The sequence below is a fragment of the Heloderma suspectum genome, chromosome 4 (assembly GCF_057233095.1).
Source record: "Heloderma suspectum isolate Gila_16-S chromosome 4, 16-S_ref, whole genome shotgun sequence".
In the NCBI taxonomy this organism is placed as follows: Eukaryota; Metazoa; Chordata; class Lepidosauria; order Squamata; family Helodermatidae; genus Heloderma; species Heloderma suspectum.
This window is the reverse complement of record NC_139461.1, coordinates 205,393,254-205,412,169: the sequence shown is the minus strand read 5'-3', so window position 1 is coordinate 205,412,169 and position 18,916 is coordinate 205,393,254. Positions and strand designations below refer to the sequence as shown.

The following is an 18,916-nucleotide window of genomic DNA, read 5'->3' as shown; positions in this document are numbered from 1 at the left end:
TTCAGCAAGTCTTAATAAAAGAGTTTAAAGCATCATGTAAGATTAGGCGCACGTTAATGAAACTAGTAGCCCCCAAAATTTTAAAAAATAACATAATGGACTATATTTATCTCTTCATTATAGTTAGGGATGCTTCTCATGGTATTTTCCTACACTGATACAACTTCCGTATGTGTGTGGAGGGGACACACATGTACAACATTCATACACTCCATTTTGCTACATTTCTTGAGGAAGCTAAGAAATTCAGGAAGCCACAGTTGAGTGTTTATGGCTCCAAATAAATTAATCTGCCACTCTGTCTCCAATGCAGTTTCAACTTCTTTCTTTAGCGAAATACTTCAAGTCTGATTTCAGGTATTCTCCTTGTGGCTTTGACTTTCCCCTAAAGTCATTTATTTACAGAGAAGATGGAAGCAGACAAAGGAGCTTGATTCAGAATACAGGGAAGAAAGCCTCTTTTTTTTAAGAGATCTTTGTGTATAGCCAAGGAAGAAAAGAGTTGTGGTGGTGGTGGTAGTGTGTCTGTGTTTAAAAAAAAAAAAACACCCTGAAGCAATAGAAATTCATGATAATGTCAGCTCGCAGCACTGTGAAAGTCAGGGTCATTTATTGCATTAATGTAGAACAAGAACCTCAGTCCCCATTAACAGGTCCATAGAAAGCATTTAGCTCTTGAGCAAACAACAGGAAAAAATGGAATGAGGATTTGGAGTGCTGGAGAGGCGTCTGTCATGTGAAGTACTTGCAGCTTGAGTCAAGCTTGCAGCCTGAACGCTGCTGTAAATACGAACAAAATCACATTCAGTTTTGTCACTGAAGCATCGTTAAATTAATTCCGATACTTTCTCTCCCCCCATCCCCCCCTTTTGGAAGCTATGTTGTCATTCACATTAGGGTAGTGCCCAAAGTGACAATGAGCTTTGAGGCATACTGCTACTCCATTTAAGTGATGGCTCCTCTCTCATATAACCAAAGGATATACATCACCCTTAACGCTGGTATCTATTATCGTAGTAGGGAGATCCTGAACTCTGGAGCTGGCAGGAAAATATCTTAGTGGGAAAATATATTTTGCATCAACACTGGTGAGAGTAAGAGGGTTCCTGGCACTCACTGTCATTCTGTCTGGCACTGTCTGGTGACTCAAAATGATAAAATAAACTTGAACCAGTTAACAAATGCATTATAGTTTCAAAATATAGGTTCCAGTTTTGAATTTACTTCTTGCTTGGGCAGTCTTTATGGCACATATACCAGCTTTCAGTTCTTTCTCTGCAGGGAGGTGCTCTTTAAAAAGATTAAAAATTATTGTGCATTAATATGTATTCATTTGAAAATTTTCAAATATTGAAAAATAAGATTTTTAAAATATTTCTATGGCCACAGGCCTCCAAAGTGGCTGGCTGTACATATTAAAATATGGGAACAATCCAGCCAAAGTTAACTCTTTCAAGTCCCATTAATTTAAACAGGAAAGAAAAGCACAGGTTGAAATATGTCCTGTTGAAATCAATGAGACATAAAATATCAAATATCAATGAGACATAAAATGCTTAATTTTGGTTGTATCATGCCTAATAATAATAATAACAACAACAACAATAAAAGTTTAAACATTTTAAAAGCCACATCATATAATGGCTAAATTACTTTCTATCTACAACGATGCAGCACTAGGGCTAATGATGTTGTGCTGGCGTAAATCAAAATTAGTGCAACATCATCATTAGCGCTTACGAGTGCAAAGGGGGAAAGCAGCAATTTGCTGCAACACTAGCACAATTTCACTAGCACTAGCAATGCACCACCCAGAATGTGCAGTTTTGATTGTAGAGCTGCCTTCCCTAACCTGGTGCCCTCCAGATGTTTTGGACTACAACTCCCAGAATTCCTGACCATTTGGCCCTGCTAACTTGGGATGATGGGAGTTGAGGTCCAAAACATCTGGAGAGCACCATATTCAGGATGGCTGCTAGAGAACCTGCCTTGGTTCTTCACTAGTCTCCTTCCTGCTCGTCAGTGAGTGGAAGACCACAATGCTATGACCCATTCCTGGACAGAGATAAGCACCAGATACCCTCCCCACATACTCCAACCCCAGCTGCCCAATGGATGCATCCTGTGTTTCCCATTAGGCAGAACAAGCATGGCAGCCAATACTTTTTAAAAGGGGGGGGAGGAATCAAGTCATTTCTCATGTTTTCAGCAGTTCAGATCATCAAACTTATGGTAATATTCAAAAGTCGCAACTAAAATGTGTGTCATTCTGCCATTCCATTTACATGGACCATACCATCACATAGGCCATTAGCATACCATTTGCCTGGAACTGTTTAACAGATACTGTACCAGTATTCACACTATGCCTACTGGTCCCTAAGACATACCTAGTGATGGATGGATCAGTCTGTTTCCAATCTGTGTCAGTTTTGCATGTGTTCATTCCAAAGAGCTGGATCCAGGATCTGCCTTCTGCAAGAGGAAAGGAACTTCCATGAGAAAAAGGGCTCTGCTCATGGAAGGTCCCTCTGCCCAGTTTTGGGGAATTCCCCCCATCACAACTCATCCCATTCAGCAGCATCTCCTGACTCTCTGGGTGGTATCCAATGTTAGTCCTATGTAGACTAGAGCACTTAAAATGAATGAGAGTTAAGTTATTCATGACTCACTTCAGTCCCATTCATTTCAATGGGTCTACTCTACATAGGACTAACATTGGATACTACACTCTGTGTAGTATTTTCAGGGGGTTGGAGGGGCTGATTTGGGGAGGAGGTGAAGTCCATTTCTGTCAGCGCTGTTGATCCAGCATAAATCTGGATCCAACCCTAAGTCTGTTCTGCCCTGTTTCTGCATTAATCTGTTGAGGGAGGGGGGCAGATAAAATTCACACAAAAATTCATATTTAAATGTGTATTTAAACAAATATTGTAAAGTATTTTCTCATAAAATATGCATTTCTAAGTGTATTTTCTCCCAAAGTAAGCATTTCTACATGTATTTTATCCCAAGTATTCATTTGTATACGCATTTTAGGACATTGTTTGAGCCAAGAACGACATCGCAAAACTAGGAGGAGTGCAAAATCGAAAGGACAACTGCATTCTGACCTGCATATTAGTTTAGGAACTGAAGATCAAATTGGTTTGATTTGAAATGTAGATAAGCCAAAATCTAGAAACACCCCTACTTGTACCCAAGCATACCATTCAGCTGTATCTAAATGTCTTTCAGAACATCACCTAACTTTGAATCATTTATATAAGCCTCTTCCCTGTGGCTGCCATCTCCCTGCTACCCAGGGGCACCATGGGATTATTCCTCAGATGTACCTATATCTCTGGCCAACACAGTGATTTTACACTAGGTCACTCTCGTCGTAACACACCTGTGTAGTACACCTATGTGTGCCAAAGGTATACATTCTTTGGCTTCACTCACAAAAAAGTGACACTATTATAAGTGTTATGAGGCAGTAAAAGGAGCCAAAACAAATACTCTGCTTTTTTGCATTTCAATGAGATCACAACACACTTGTGTACAAGGAAGGCCACATCTGTGTTCAAGGGCTCAGCAGTACCAATACTATGATCTCTGTGGGTCATCCTATGCCTTGAACCTGCCCACATGGCTCTTAACAGAATTGTATGTATGGGAGTAACAAAAAAGTGTATTCTATTTTGGCATAAACAAAACAACAGCGTCAAACACCTTCAAATATAATTGGCAATTCGTCAGTGGAGGGCAAGACTAAACATAACAAGGAAAATGGAGCTGCCACCAAAAATGGCATCCCTGTGTCACATTCCTTCCTCCTCCTCTGTAGCTTCCAGCACAACTTAGCCTGTGTTTGTTTGTTTGTTTGTTTATTTATAACATTTGTATACCACTCCACATCTGAACAGATTCTGGAGTGGTGAACAAGAGATACAATGAAAAAAAAGATGAGTGAAACATATTAAAATTATTCTTTTAAAAATCAGAGTGCCAATAAAACTGAGGCTGGTTAACCAAGGAAATCTTCCTGGAAAACAGCTGTTTTCAGGAGGTACCAAAAACAATCCAGTGTTGGCACCTGCCTCACCTCCAAAGGCAGGGAGTTCCATAGGAAGCCACCACACTGAAGGCTCTTTGGGTGAACTCCAGTTGGGCCATGGGCCAATGGGAAACCACCAGGAGCATGCCCTTTGATAACCTCAGTGACCAGGCAGGTTGGTAAGGGAGAAGGAGGCGCTGTCTCAGGTATCCTGGTCCCACGTTGTTTAGGGCTTTGTACACTAGTACCAAAACCTTAAACCTGGCCCAGTAGCGAATAGGCAGCCAGTGCCATTCCCTCAGCAAAGGAGCTGCACGCTGAAAAGGGGCAGCTCTTGATAACAGCCGAGCTGCTGCATTCTGCACTAGCTCCAGCTTCCATAGCAGCTTTAAGGGCAACCCCACATAGAGTGCATTTCAGTAATCCAGTCTTGACTAGGGATGTTGTGGGCACCTGACTGGGTCCAGGAGTCCTTTGGACTCCCCTCCACTCACCCCCCACTCGGTGAGCTGTTACCCTCACCTGCCAAGCCACGCAAGCAGCCGGAACTTGCTAGACCTATCTGCTCACTCCCAGCAGCCGTCCAACCTCCATGCAAGCCACCATCTTTGTGGACTATTGGAACTCTAGATTTTCGTATATCTAGTGTTGCATACAACAGCAGCCGTAAAGGGCCACTTCCGCCCTTTTGATATTTCTAATGTTGCGGAAATGGCCCTTTATTGCCCCTGTTGTGCACAACATTAGCTATACGAAATTCCAGCACCCCATCTTCTGTAAAAATGATGGCTCATATGGGGCAGCGGGCGGCTGCAGGGTGCTCCCCGACCACTTGCCGAACGCTCCAGGGGCTTGCATGGGCAAGCGGTAGTGGCAGTCCTCCAAGCGCCCAAGTGAGTCCGTCCATCCATCCTAGTCTTGAGGTTATTAGTGCCTGTACCACTGTGACCAAGTCCAGGAGAGGCCATAGCTGGCAAAAAGTAGCACCATGCCAAATTTTGCAAACTATTTGTTTTCAACCATTCATGGGGGTTGCGAAAAGACACTGCACCCAAAAATGTGGGAACGGGTGAGAATTTCTCCAAAATTTCTCAGAGTGCAAGGTTTGAGTGCTTACCTTACTGTAAGGAGGTGGCAGAGAGGTGGGGGTGCTCTTTCTTTTACTACCGGGGGGGGTAGTAAAATGGGGGGATTTCTGTCCTCACAGCCTCTCCAGCTGCTTGAGCTTTTTGGAAAGCCCCCTGGAGGACTTAGTCAGGACTTCCTCCCTTGAGGCTTTCCAGTGCAGCTGCCCGCTGACTGCCTGAAAGCTGAGAGAGGATTTGTTGTTATTCTTCAGAATAGAATAGAATAGAATAGAATAGAATAGAATAGAATAGAATAGAATAGAATAGAATCATAGGGGTGGAAGGGGCCTATAGGACCATCGAGTCCAACCCCCAGCGCATGAAGGAAGCCTGATTCCCAGGCAGTCTCCCATCCAAGTACTAACCAGAGCTGACCCTGCTTAGCTTCTGAGATTAGGCACATCCAGCCCTTCTTGATGCATTGCACTTGTGGTTGTTAAAAGGACTTTTAATAACAATAAAGCAATTTTTTTAAATGACCCTCTCGGCTTGCAGGCACTCAGAAGGAAGCAGCATTGGAAAGCCCCAAGAGAGGAAGTCATGGCTAAGTCCTCCAAGGGGCTTTCCGAAAAGCTCAAGCAGCTGGAGAGGCTGTGAGGACAGAAAGCGGGGGGGGGGCGTAGGATGGTAAAAGACAGAGCATACAGGAACCCCTCTGCCACCACCTTCCTGTAAGGTAAGCACTTAAGCTCTGCACCCTGAGAAATGTTGGAGAAATTCTCAAAACCCCAGCAAAAATGGCAGAAAAATAACTGCCTCTTTCACAGGGAAACAAAGAGGTTGCAAAAGGGCAGGTGGGATTTCGACGCAGCATTAGTAAAAGGCAACCTGAGCCGCCATGGCTACTTGGGCCTCCAGCAACAGATCTAGGAGTACCCCCAGACTTCGAACCTGATCTTTCAGAGGGAGTGCGACCCCATCCAGAACAGGCAATGAGCCTGTCTCCCAGACCCAGGAACCACTCACTCACGGGACTTCTGTCTTGCCAGGGTTCAGTTTCAGTTTGTTGGCCCTCATCCAGCCCATTATTGCATCTAGGCACTGATCCATTACCATAAGTTGGCTCCAACCCTCACATGCACAGAAATCCACTTGTGAGATGGGATTTTCCTGTCCTCTTCCCCCCTCCCCGCAACCCCCCATGCACAGCTCAAATCTCCTCTGGAGGCTCCCCCAACCCTCCAGAGCAGATTTAGGGATCTGCAGGGGGAAGGGGGAAATCCTTTTCACCTGCAGTTCCCTCCCACTGGTGGAACAACACAACTCTCTCTGCATTCCCCCTCTTCTGCCACCAGCAGCCAATGGCAAAACATGTTGCATCATTACATCAGGATATGGAGCAAATTGTACTAGATGTTAAAGAGTAGAATGAGGAGGACTATTTTTGGCTGCAGGTCCATGTTTCTTTTAATGTTTACTTGTGCCCTAAGTACAAAGAATGCATTGTCTTTCATGCTTTGCCCATTTTCACTCGTTAGCTTGCACAAAGGCATTGTGTTATCAAATAATATTGCCTCTCATAGATTCCCTATAGCTGCATAATATCTGGGAGACCTATTTATATGTAATTGGGACCAATCTGAAGTATCTTCATGCCTCTGCTTCCCCACCAACCCCCCTGCCCCCACTCCACACACTACCATATTTGAAAAGAGAATCAAAGGGAAACTCTAAAGCATTTTTCATAGGAAGTCCTTTTTTCCCCCAGTATCAACTGAAAATTTTTCTCTGTGCATAAAAGTCTAGAGCGATCAGGGTTGGTTTAAGGGGGTGGGGGGAGGCAGTAAAGAGATAAAGGCTGATCCAACATTAAAAACAGGAGGATGGTCAGATGAAGTGTGCATTGGGAAAAGCAAACTCCACTGCCCTGCTGAATGAATAGCCCTTTCCTGGGTCAAAAGATATCTCTTTTTCACCATAGGCGATCGAGGATTAATCTCAAGCAAAGACATGGCGATTACAAATTATAGGCCAATTTCTGTTTTACCTGCTGTGACAAAGATTACTGAAAGATTGGTTCATTCACTGATGATGAGTTCTCTTCTATGGCACATGCTAAAATTACAAAGGACTATAGGCATGATTTCTGGTGCCTGATGGAATCAAAATAGCTTTCGGAAATTGAATGGGGAGCTCTTTCAATGAAGTAATTCTTGGGTGTACATTCATTTACTTACATGGACATTTTTCCCCCTTCTTGAAGGCTTAAAAGATGTTAATTGTGTAATGGGCTGATGATAAGTATAGAATATTTCATTTCAAATGGAAGGGTATGACTCCTTTAGCAGGCTCCAGGGCCTTCTGTTAAATGGTAAAATACAACGAGGGGCCTTGGTTTTTTTAATGGGTGGTGTGTGTGTTTTTCATTTTAGAGATATAATAAATATTTGTGGTTTTATTTTTAGGAGTGAAAATTACATTCACAGATGTGTATAAGCATCCCACATATAGCAACATCTTTCTAGATAGCTATGACAACAGATCTCAGTTCTGGTTTGGGGGTGAAGGAGTGAACTGTAGCATGCCAGGAGGTTACGGGGAAAAGAGCATGTGCTTTGCATGCAAAAGGTCCCAGGGTTAATCCACGGCTACTCCAGGAAGGCCTAGGAAAGACCCCTGTCTGAAACTCTGGACAGCCACTGCCTGTCAGCGTAAACAATACTGAGCTAGATGCACCAGTGGTTTGACTTAGCAGAAGGCAGCTTCCTATGCTTCTGAGATCTGAGTGGGGCACAAAATAGAATAGCTTCATTCTGTTTATTTTCAGTGGGCCAAAGCAGAGATTGACAGTAGGATCAGGGGCAAGCCTAGTGAGATCAGGTTTGGAGGGCTTGGCCAGAACCAAAGTTGCTTTCCAGTATCTCATATCTTCACTTGGATTGTCATTACGCCACTGACCAAAAAGGAAAATATGGGAAGACAGATTCATGTGTCATAGGATTTTGGTTTGAGAATGGAAGTTTAGCTGAGGAATGGCCCCACTGCCCTCCTGGAGCCCCAGGCTCGCTCCTCCTTCTCCATAGACACATTTCACCAGCATCTTTCCCCTTCTTGACATCACCAGCTCCTTCACCTTGATCCACTACAAACATCATCTCCTCCTCACTAGTACCTTAAAAAGAATGACAGTGCATGCACTGTCTATTTCCAATGGATGTGGCCAGACATATGGCACTGCCCCCAGCCTAACTTCTAAGCAGCCGCCATCTTAAATACAAGGAGCACCCATGGTGTGCGATGACTTAAGCCGGGGATGGGGAACCCGTGCACCTATTGTATGGATGTTTTGGACAACAACTCCCATCATCCTTGACCGTTGGCCTTGCTGGCTGGGGCTGATGAGAGTCCAACAACATCTGGAGGGCCACAGGTTCCCCATTCCTGGCTCACACAATAGGCAGTAGGGGGCTGTGCATGGAAATGAAAGGAATCCCAGAGACTGTTTGGCTTGCTTCAGTACATTAGAAGGGTGGAACTCTGATGTGCCATCAGTAACATTTATTTCTTTCTATCATGGGGGTAACTGCTCCTCAAAAATCTGTTCTATTAGAAAAAAAATCTTGCACAGCTTTCAGATGGCTGGATATTTTTCCCTGTAAAGCAAGGAAAGTGCAAGTATTAAATAGAGTTTATTCTAGAGGAAAAGCAGCTTTTCTTAGATGTGTGATTACTTTAACACAAAGAACACCAAAAAAAAAAATGTGTCTCCTGGGGAGCAAGTCTTATTAGGCTGAAATAAGGTGCAGTGTCTCTCAATGCTCAGATCTCTATTTACTTTAATTGGTTTATAAATTGTTATCCTCGGATTGCATTAAATCTGCTTCACGCCCACAGAATATGCAGAGGGACCAATATTGCCCTATAACTGTAACTTCTTCTGTAAAATATGGGCAGCATTACACCCTGAATCTTTTGATTTACAAGTGTTCAGAGAGAGCAAACATTTTCCCCTGGAATATTAGTGTGAGTTTTTTTAACTTTCCACATACACAGAAAGAGAGAGAAAACAGCCATCTTGTAGAAAAGACAGCTGCCTTTATTTTTGTACAGTGGCAAAAAAATTAAAAAGTTAGCATTGTTCTCATGGAACAGTACTAGGAGCAGGAAAGTATATACTGTAATGAGTCTATCAATAGTTATGAGCCCTATTCAGACATTACACCTGAACAGGGAATGCAGACTTGTGTAGGGATGTGCAACCACTAGCTACACTCCCAGCATCCCACATGTGCTGGTTCCAGTCTCTCTCTCTTCCAGAAAGTAGGGAATTGTGCTCTGGAATCAACATGCTCTAGAATTGACTGCAGACCTGAGCGCAAGTTGCCATAGGACATCCGCATATTTACGAGCTTGCAAATCCAATTCATGCACCAAAAAAAGTTGTTTGAAAAAATGTGTACATTTGGAAAATGCACATGAAAAAATTGTATACAGTACATTTGAAAACTGTGTGTGCCTAGGGTTTGGTCAATGGGGAAAATGCATAGATTTAAAAAAGATGTACACCAAATATGCATACAGTTAGAGAAATTCAAGTATGAATTTCTGTGTGAGAAACCCCCCCCCCACCCCCCAAAAAACATACAACCTGATATGGATCCAAATCAGAATGTGTAGCAAGGTGGAAATTGGAGAACCTTAATTTACACATCTCTAAACTGCTCTAGTAGACACTCTTCCAAGGACTTGGGCATTCACTGATTCTACAAGGAGTGGTTGTTTTTGTGAACCACCCAGAGAGCTTCTGCTATTGGGCGGTATAGAAATAAAACAAACAAATAAATAAATAAATAGTCACATTTGAATGGATCACAGAAACATTTTCACAGTTTCCAACATGGACATTACAGCAAGTAGAATGTGTTTTACGTGGCTCCTATTTCAAGACTTGCTGTCAGAGATTAAGGCTGCTGACACTAACTCAAGAAGACAAAAAAAAAAAACTTTGTTAATGTTTTAAGCTGTCGACTAGGTGCAATACAATTAGACAGCAGTGGTAATTTGTATTCAGTCTCTCGGCTATATTTATGTGAGCCTGTATCTGCTTTAACACAGCGCTGTAAACACTTACAGCAGTTTGAGGCTTCCCCAGGAAACCATTGTGAGTGGGACCCGCGCCCAGTGGTTTTTATGCCAGTTAAGTAAATAAATGAAATATGCTAATTAGAACCCTATTAGCTCACAGCAGGGAGTAATCCATGACACTTCGATTGGAAATAATCCTGTCATCCAAGAGGCTGGTCTGTAACAGAATGTAAACTGGCCGCATGTCCTCCTGTTACTAACAGTGGATGGTGTCCAAATCACCAAGAAGCCATTGAACGTGAGTGATTTAGGGGATGTTCTACTGAGTTTCGGCAATACCTCCCTCTGGACTCTTTCCAAAACTGGCACAACTCCACATGGGTATTTATTCGATCCAGAAGTGCTATCTTCCTCCAAAGGTACAGCTGAGGTTATCTGAATTTGGCTGTTTTTCCCCAATCCCCTATAATCAGGTGGAATTTTAATTCCTCTCCCAGAACAGGCATTTCAGATGCCACTTTCTTTTTCTTGCATCACAGAAAACTCTTATAATTTCCATTACCATTGGAATTGGCACCCACCTCTGCACAGACTTATTTTCATGCATCTGAAAATCGCAATAGTGGGCAATAGTGAACTACGAGGGAAAGGAGAGACACCAGCAGCAATAGAGGAAAATAAAGAAAAGGGGGAAAGCCCAATAAAGGAACAGCATGTTTTCCAATCTAGTATTTTTAAACATCCATTTCCAAAGAGCTTTGGGAGCTTAAAGGGATTAGACACTATGACACATCTGTCAGGTTGCCACTGACTATGTCAAAAACTCCATCAAGGCTCAAGTTATGCAATGAAGCTTAGTTATATGACTGATACGCTGGTAACATATTTTCCATTCTTTATCATATTATTTTGTATGAATAGTTGTAGGGATTACCTGTGGATTTGCCGCCTGCCATTTAAAGCAAAGAAAAGGATATGGTTGGTTTGGGGGTGGGTTGTTGTTGTTTTTAAAAGATGGTTATTGGAGAGGGACCACTTTGACTGAGTTCCATGTGCTTTGTTTAGATATCATCACACGTACTGAGTTAATGAGATTTTGTCTGGAATTGTAAGCACACTGCACAGATTTCAGGTACATGAGAAAATGTCAGGAAGGATGCAAGGTAAGCCTAATATTTGATTATGCTATCATCAAGTGAGGATTCCTCCTATAGTTTTAATAGTAACATTCTCCGTTCTGAAAATATCATCTCTCCTAATGAGAAACTGCAACCTTTCCCTGAAAATCTGTTAGTACAAGTGAGACCTGCAACAAAATGTTGCAGTATAGCCTCACTCCCTAACAGGAGTGGACCTATCTAGGAGCAAGCCAGTAATGCCTCCCTCCAGGATACTGTAAGCCTGGGTTCTCCAGTGTGGTGTCTGTGGGCACCAGTGTGCCCATGGACACATCTCTTAGTGCCCATCAGGCTCCCTGATTTTTGTTTTATTTAATAAATGATAATAACTGGGAGGCTGGCATGCTGCAAAGTGGTGCTGCCCTCCAGTGCCATCTTTATCAGGGTTCAAAAGACTGGTTTTATGTTTTGGAACTCAGACCCTACCTCTGCCTTGTACTTAGGTTATTGAGCAAGATACTTTTCTTTAATGTCACTAGTTTGCCTTTTAGGAAATTACCCTTTTGCAGCAGGCCATGCTCACCATGGCAGCCATTTTATGAATTGGCAACATTCCATCCCATGCTGGCTTCCTCTTAATGGAAGCCTTTGTCTTGCCCAGTGGCTTCAGTGTTGCTTGAAACAACTTGGATTGACAGCCCTTCAAACAGAGGATGCCTTCAAAATAGAGGACATTCCTCTGGCAGACCTTCAAATAGAGGACTGTCCTCTGTTGCTGTTTTTTTAAAGGACACCTTGACACCCTACCACAAACTGCGGGGGGGGGGGTGAATGTCTGCAGTGGGGAGCCTACCCTAATTGTAACCCTAACTCTACTTGTAGCCCTAACAAGGTTAGGTTGTAACCCTAATTCTAACTCTACTTTTAACCCTAACAAGGGGGGGGGGGATCTCCATGGTGATGGGTTTAGTTCACTCTCCACTTTGCTGCAGTTTTTACTGGAGTTGAATCTGCTCTGTCTGGGGACACACGGAGCTTGAAAGCCTAGATTATCCCAAAGCTATCTTGGGGCTCTCAGCAGGTCACACGATAGTTTACCATGAATTGTTTGGGTGGCTACTGGGTGGAGTCTCATCCACATCAGCACACAGACAGCCTGTTCCCCCCCTCCCACTCCCTCCCACTCTCATGTTGTTCTCCCCTTTCTGCTTTCTCAGGCCAGTGTGTGTTAGTGCCTGCCTCCCCAACATATGCCCGATTCCCCCCTTTTTTTATTACTGTCCCTCTAAAACCACATTAGCGCAATAGCTTGTATACACACTTCTGTACAAACGCGCTATTTCACAATAGTGCTATTTCACGATAGTGCTATAGGGGGTGTAGCTACTGTTCAAATGTGCTATTTTGTGATAGTGCTATGGGTGTATAGGTATTGCTACACAAATGCACTATTTCGCTATAGTGCAATAAGGATATCTTTCAAATGTGAAATTGCAGGTTCCCCAGTAACTACCACAATTCTGCAGGAACAACAATATCGTGGAAACACCAGGGAAACACAGGTGGGGAAAACATTAGGGAATCACCCCTTGACCAGGATCAGTGAGGTGAAAGACACACCCCTGGGCAGGGCTATCATGGTGGAGTAAATGCAGAGGGATGGTGTACACCACAACAGAAGTGCAGACAAGCCTATTTAAGGAAAACAATTGGACTAAAAGTAGTCTCAGAAAATACCATTTTTCAGTGCAGAAGTCTGGGGTGGCTGCAGGATGGCCACAATGCCATGTGCCCCGAATGACCTCCAAACACAGCAAACTCACAGTAAATCATTTGTGGAGACACCCCCAAGGTTAGGTTGTAACCCTAACTCTACTTGTAATGCCTAACACTACTTGTAACCCTAACAAGTTAGGTTGTAAACCTAACTCTACTTGTAATGCCTAACTCTGCTTGTAGCCCTAACTCTACTTGTACTGGTTGTCTATGTGATTTCAAAGCCTGATCTCCCAGGACTTTAATCACATGGAAAGCTGACATGAGTAGAGCACACTCCCTACTGCGCACGTAATTCCTCGAACATGTGGAGAGAGATGAAGCTGGCAACAACGATATGACAGAGTGGGCGGGGAAATAGGTTCACCTCTACTCTCCCCTTCGCATGACAGCAATCATGTGTGTAGGGGGAGACCAACTTGAAGAAGACCTATATGTTCACCAAATTCAGCTCTTTAGCTTAGGGGTTGATACCTGAGTGATTCCCAAGCATCATACACATACTGTATAATATGCCTTGTTAGAAGTTGATCCACATTCTCCCTATGGGGAGGTATATGAATTGTACAAAAGATCTATCTATCCCCCAGGAATTATTCCCTATCATTAGAAAGAAAAAAGAGGCAACTGTTCTGCATATGGATTTTATGATAGAAAGAACTGCTCCTTGTTCTCAAACTCAATTTTCCCTGCCAAAAAGGCAGATCAAAGAAAGAAAGCAGACAGACGACACCACGCCACTGACCCAGAGCTGGTTCCAAGAGGTAGTTGGAAAAGTAATAGCACAGCCAGCTGTGGTATGGGACCTAGTGATGGAGGAGAGAAATCTGTTCCATGGTCTCCTGCAAATGTCAGTATACACCCTCACTCTGTTTGGGCACTTTGGTTGATTCATGACTTGAGAATGTCAAGTGAGAGAAAAGCAAAAAGCAGGAAGCCTCCGACAGTAGCCGACTTTCTCAGGCCAGGCTTCAAGAAACACACACAATCACGAATGGGTCAAGTGATGCCTTGCAGGTTTGGTAAAGTTTGAGGGCAGTTTAGCCTTGATCTGCTTTCCCTACAGAGTGGATGTGGACTTTAGCTTCTGCTTTATGCCCACATTGGAGAAGGGAAAAAAGGCACTCTGAATGCTTTTGCACATTTGCAGTCACTGGGGGCAGTGCGGGGAAAGGAGCTCTCATTTTCTTAAAAACCCACATGTCCGATATATCTGTCTCACTTTTTGAGCCGGGTTTGTGAGAGGAAAATTCGCAACCTGGCACAGGGATTGAAGAAACGGAGAGAAAAATCCCAATTGACACTTTAAATTAGACATGTTTGCGGGCTCACTAGAGACGGCAATTACCCCAGCTGCAGCTCCTACAGATGGATTGCATGCAACAGTTACTGACTGACTGCTACCAGGTAATTCTACCTGCTAATTACTTGGAAGGATTCGGATTCTAAACAACTGACCTGAATGTATTCATGGGTTCTGGGACCTATTAAAGGGGGGGGGACTTTTAAAAGGCACACACGGTGCTGTTGACAGAAACTCCGGAGCTGTTGAAAACCTATCAAAAATGTTCTTGCTGCTTAATGATGAGAGTGCTTCAGCCAGCCAGAGATTCCCCAGACGTTTGGGTTTGCTAGCAGTTAATGATAAGGGGGAAAACTTTATTAGTGGCATGCGGAGGGCTTTTTATTATTATTTTAATGCTGACTATTTTTTTAAAAAAGCCAACACCCGCTGAGCTGTGTTCAGTGTCTTCCAAGTGCATTGAGAATTTAAAAAGGAGGAGCTTTGTCTATCTTGGCCTTCAAAAGTGGCCAGGTTGCAACTCCCCCTTGACTGTGACATTTGCCCCTGAATTCAGAGACAAGGCAGCTACAACTTCTCCTGTCAGGACTGCCAAATGACCAGAAGAAAAAGAAACTGGTCTGCTCCTGTGCCTTTAACAATAGCTGAGTCTACAGGAACCAGAAGGTGAAGCATTTCACAGATAAGTATGATCACCTGCGGATCACGCCACTCTTAAAGGCACAAGCACAAGGGCTGGTTAAAAGCTGGTAATCCAGCCTCCCACCCATTATTTTCCCAGAATCTTTTGTCTGTCCTTCTATCCCACCTGCTGAACTGCTACAACAGGAAGGGGAGAACAGACAAAAGAACCAGGGGAGGAACAATTCAGAGAAGCCATTGTTCCCTTGACACCAGGTTCAGCAGAATATTTAAAGGCACAGAGAGAATCTCTGATTGTGACCTGGCAATCCTATGACCTTCTGGCTGCCTCAAAGTGAAGCAATATCTTTAGACAGGGTTTCAGATCAGAACAATAGTGAGGGAAATGAATGCAAAAGGAATAACTGAAGAGCATTTAGCTCATCGCTTCACTGTACTGGAGCAGGCTTGCCAATTTATTTTCTGGCAGTGCTCCCATGCCTTTAACAAGATAAGAGGAAAATCAGCAGTTAAATAATTTCCCACTATTTAATTTGGGAAAGCTTTCACCTGCATGTGCTACACATTTGTTAAAGGCTCAACATCCTTAACTCACTCACTCCCACACAAAAAAGAGCATCCCTCTATTTAAGAAATAGTTACCACCACCAAATTTGACCTGGAAAAAAATTGGATGTAAATTTGGAGGTTCCTGTTTGGACAAAACATCAAAGGAACATCATGGAAGGCTAGAAGTTTTGAAAACAAATTGTGAAAGTTCTCTGCAGAATTCCCACATCCCTAAACTGCCAACATATTCTACCTAAGGCAAAATTCTTGGCAAATTTAGCGATCGTTGCTTGGGCAAAACTTCTGAGGAATTTCGAGGGGAGCCAAAGGAATGTTAACAAGACTAGTCAGGGTCAGCCACAGTGGGATGGCTTTACAATGGCAACTGTACCTCAACAGTAACAGGAACTGGCCCTAATTCAAAATCTTGCTTGCGTATTCCCGCACTGACAGAAATTCTTCCAACACCCTATTTATGTCTCACATGTACAACCATCAGCTGAATCAGGATCAAATACACAAAACCCAGGAGGAAAGAGGAGCTTTTGCAGGAAAGGAACAGAAAATCTATCAAAGTTGCATCCCTGTCATAAGGCAAGAACAATGCTGGACTCCTGCTCATCTGGCATCTCCAAGTCCAGAGGCTCTCAATCTTCTACCACAGAGACAACCTGCTGTTTATAATCTCTTAAGTATTTCTGAGTGATTAAGTACAGGAATGGATAAGGGAAGGGTGCATTATTTACTGTGAAAAGAGAAGGCTTGTGATGACAGTTATTACTTTCAGTAACCCTCCTCAGGAAATACCGAAGAACGGCTCGTCATCTCTCCACACGGACTTCCCTGACATTACAAATTCACCAGACCAGTGAAGTGTGGGAGAATTTGTACAGGCCCTCCCCCACCCCCCACCCTCCCTCTCACTCTCTGTCTCTCTCATTCTATTGAGAGATAGAATCACGCCCTTTGTAAAAGGAAATGAATGAGCAAAGCATTGCAAGGACATGGCCTCTACTTGCAGGAACTCCTACTCCCCAAAGAAACTGCCCCTCTGGCTGTTGTCTGTCCTGCTCTCCTCAAAACTGCACTCCTAAATGTTGTTTTAAGATTGCATTACCTTTTTTATGACTCATGGCCTACCTCTGTATCGAAAATGCATGTCTTGATACCTCTGGGTCTGCCACTGGAAATGGCCTGCTCACAGCCTGCAAAATTATTTACCACACTGAGTCTTCAGGAACATTTTGTACAGCTTTAAGGAGCACCAAGTTCCCACTTGTGCTATCTGCCAGAAATGAGGATCCAGAAGAAACAGCTATCCTCAATACATTCATCTTCACTATTGCCACAATCCAGCCAAAAGTTTTAGGGACCATTTGTATTAATGGGAGAAAGAAAGTCACAATACACCCATATTTGGTCCTGGTGCCCACACAATTGCTGAGACTCCACAAATAATGGGACTTTTTGGAAAATATGACTCAGTTATCACACCTGGTCCCTGTATATTATAGATTCTGTGTGGATAACAAAACTATGCTTCTGGCAAAAGCTAGGGAGAAACAGAGCCGGGAAAGTGGTGAACCAATTTTCTCAGAACAATGGAGCAAAATGCTAGCTGGCATCAAGAAGGCATCTTCAGATGCAAGATTGCAGCTGATCCCACTCAAAATTATACATAGAGCATAATGAACTTTTAAATGAATTGCACCTAGGAACTCAAACCACCCAAATGCCTGCTAGGGATGCAGTACATCCAGGCTCTGCCCAAGATAAATTGAACCCACCCAAGTCAAGGTGCATAGTACCCAAAGGCAGCCAAGTCATTTTGACACATGAGGCACAAAATCCCACAAGCACCTCTCCTCATCCTAGGCAGTAAAAATACAAGAACAGATTAAATTCCTAATTTGCTGCCCGTTCATGACACCCAAAATCTGCTGTCTGAAGTGGCCACCTCACTCTGTGCCCCACTCTAGTAGGGCCAGCCCTGGGTAGAGCTGCTCATACGAAGCTGCCCTATACTAGTCTGCATAGAAAAATTCTGTGCACTCTCACTAAGAGCAGCTCTCCAAGGCCTTTCCCTGCTACTTGAGATTCCCTACAGTGGAGCCCAGGGTAGAGCTTAAACCTGGGCCTTCTCAATGCAAAGCATAGGCTCTAGTGTGGTCATGTGTCTTGTATTACAGAGGACAATCCTCTATTTGAAGGGCTGTCAGAGGATAGTCCTGCGTTTGAAGGGTTGTCCAGGCCAAGTCCAATTTAAAGATAACAACCATAAGAAGGGAGTGCCAGCAGGGACCTTGAAGTTGCCTCTCAACAGCTAGTACCTGGACAGTAGATTGAGCAGGCACAACCGGTCACCAGGTTACAGTTTCCCCCACGAAGGTGAGATGTACTATATTTTTATTTACAGTGTAGCAAGTATTTCTAAGTTTGCATCTATACTTCTAAATTAGCAAATGGATTCAAATCTATGTCATCTTTTCTCCTCTTCTTCAGTGGTGCATGTCCTCTTTTTTGTGATTTGTAAGTGGTGCGCCCCCCCCCCCCCATATACTCTTATCACTGAGCCTTGGCTCCTTCCCTGCTCTGTGCACATGCTGGGTCCTGCTGGCCATGAACCAGTGCCTCTCTCTCCACAGCTGCCCATTGGTACAGATGACCTTTAATTGCTCTTCTCTCCCACTCAGTGGCCGTAGTAGGGTGAGATCTAATTTAAGTGGAGAAAGTTGAGGCTGGGAGGAAGCAGAAGTTACAGACCATATGCTTAAGGAATGTGTATGTGAATGGAAGGGAGGTTAATGGAGGAGGCTATAAATCACAAAAGCCTAAAGCTGAGCCATAGCATGTAAGCCAGGGGTAGACAACCTGTTCAGGCCCGGAGGCACATCTGCCTTTTGGGGGGCCCACAGGCACATTTTACATTTGGGGAGGGGGTCCTGTAGGCACCTTTTCTTGGCCCTCCCTTCCAGGATTCCCACTTTCCTTGCCCCTTTCCAAGCTTCCCACTTCTCTTGTCCCCCTCCCCCTCTTCCCACTCAGGGTTTTCTTCCCCTGCTGCCTTTCCTTTCTTATTACTGCCCCTACTGCTTCTGCCCTCCCTTCTACCTGCCTTCTCACCCTCATTGGTCCACCCCACTCACCCCACCACTGCTTCTTCCTCCCGCCATGCTCACCACCACAGTGAGGAAGCCAGAAGTTGGCATATCGAGAGATCAGTCTCCTAAATCCAATCTGCCGACTTCCTGCCTCCTAGCTGCTGGGCACAGTGGGAGGCAAAAGCAGTGGCAGAAGCAGCTGAGGGGGTGAGTGCAGGGACAACTGGGAGCCTGGC

At 43.9% G+C, this 18,916-nt stretch overlaps 1 long non-coding RNA gene across 1 annotated transcript; it reads right to left on the bottom strand.

Annotated features, from left to right (window-relative positions):
- Window positions 1–588: 588 nt before the first annotated feature.
- LOC146348001 (uncharacterized) lies at window positions 589–16,862 on the bottom strand. Its single transcript, XR_014789911.1, has 3 exons — window positions 16,720–16,862; window positions 2,391–2,475; window positions 589–1,290 (listed from the first exon to the last, which is right to left on the bottom strand). It is a non-coding gene; the product is annotated as an uncharacterized LOC146348001 (long non-coding RNA).
- Between the last annotated feature and the right edge of the window lie 2,054 nt (window positions 16,863–18,916).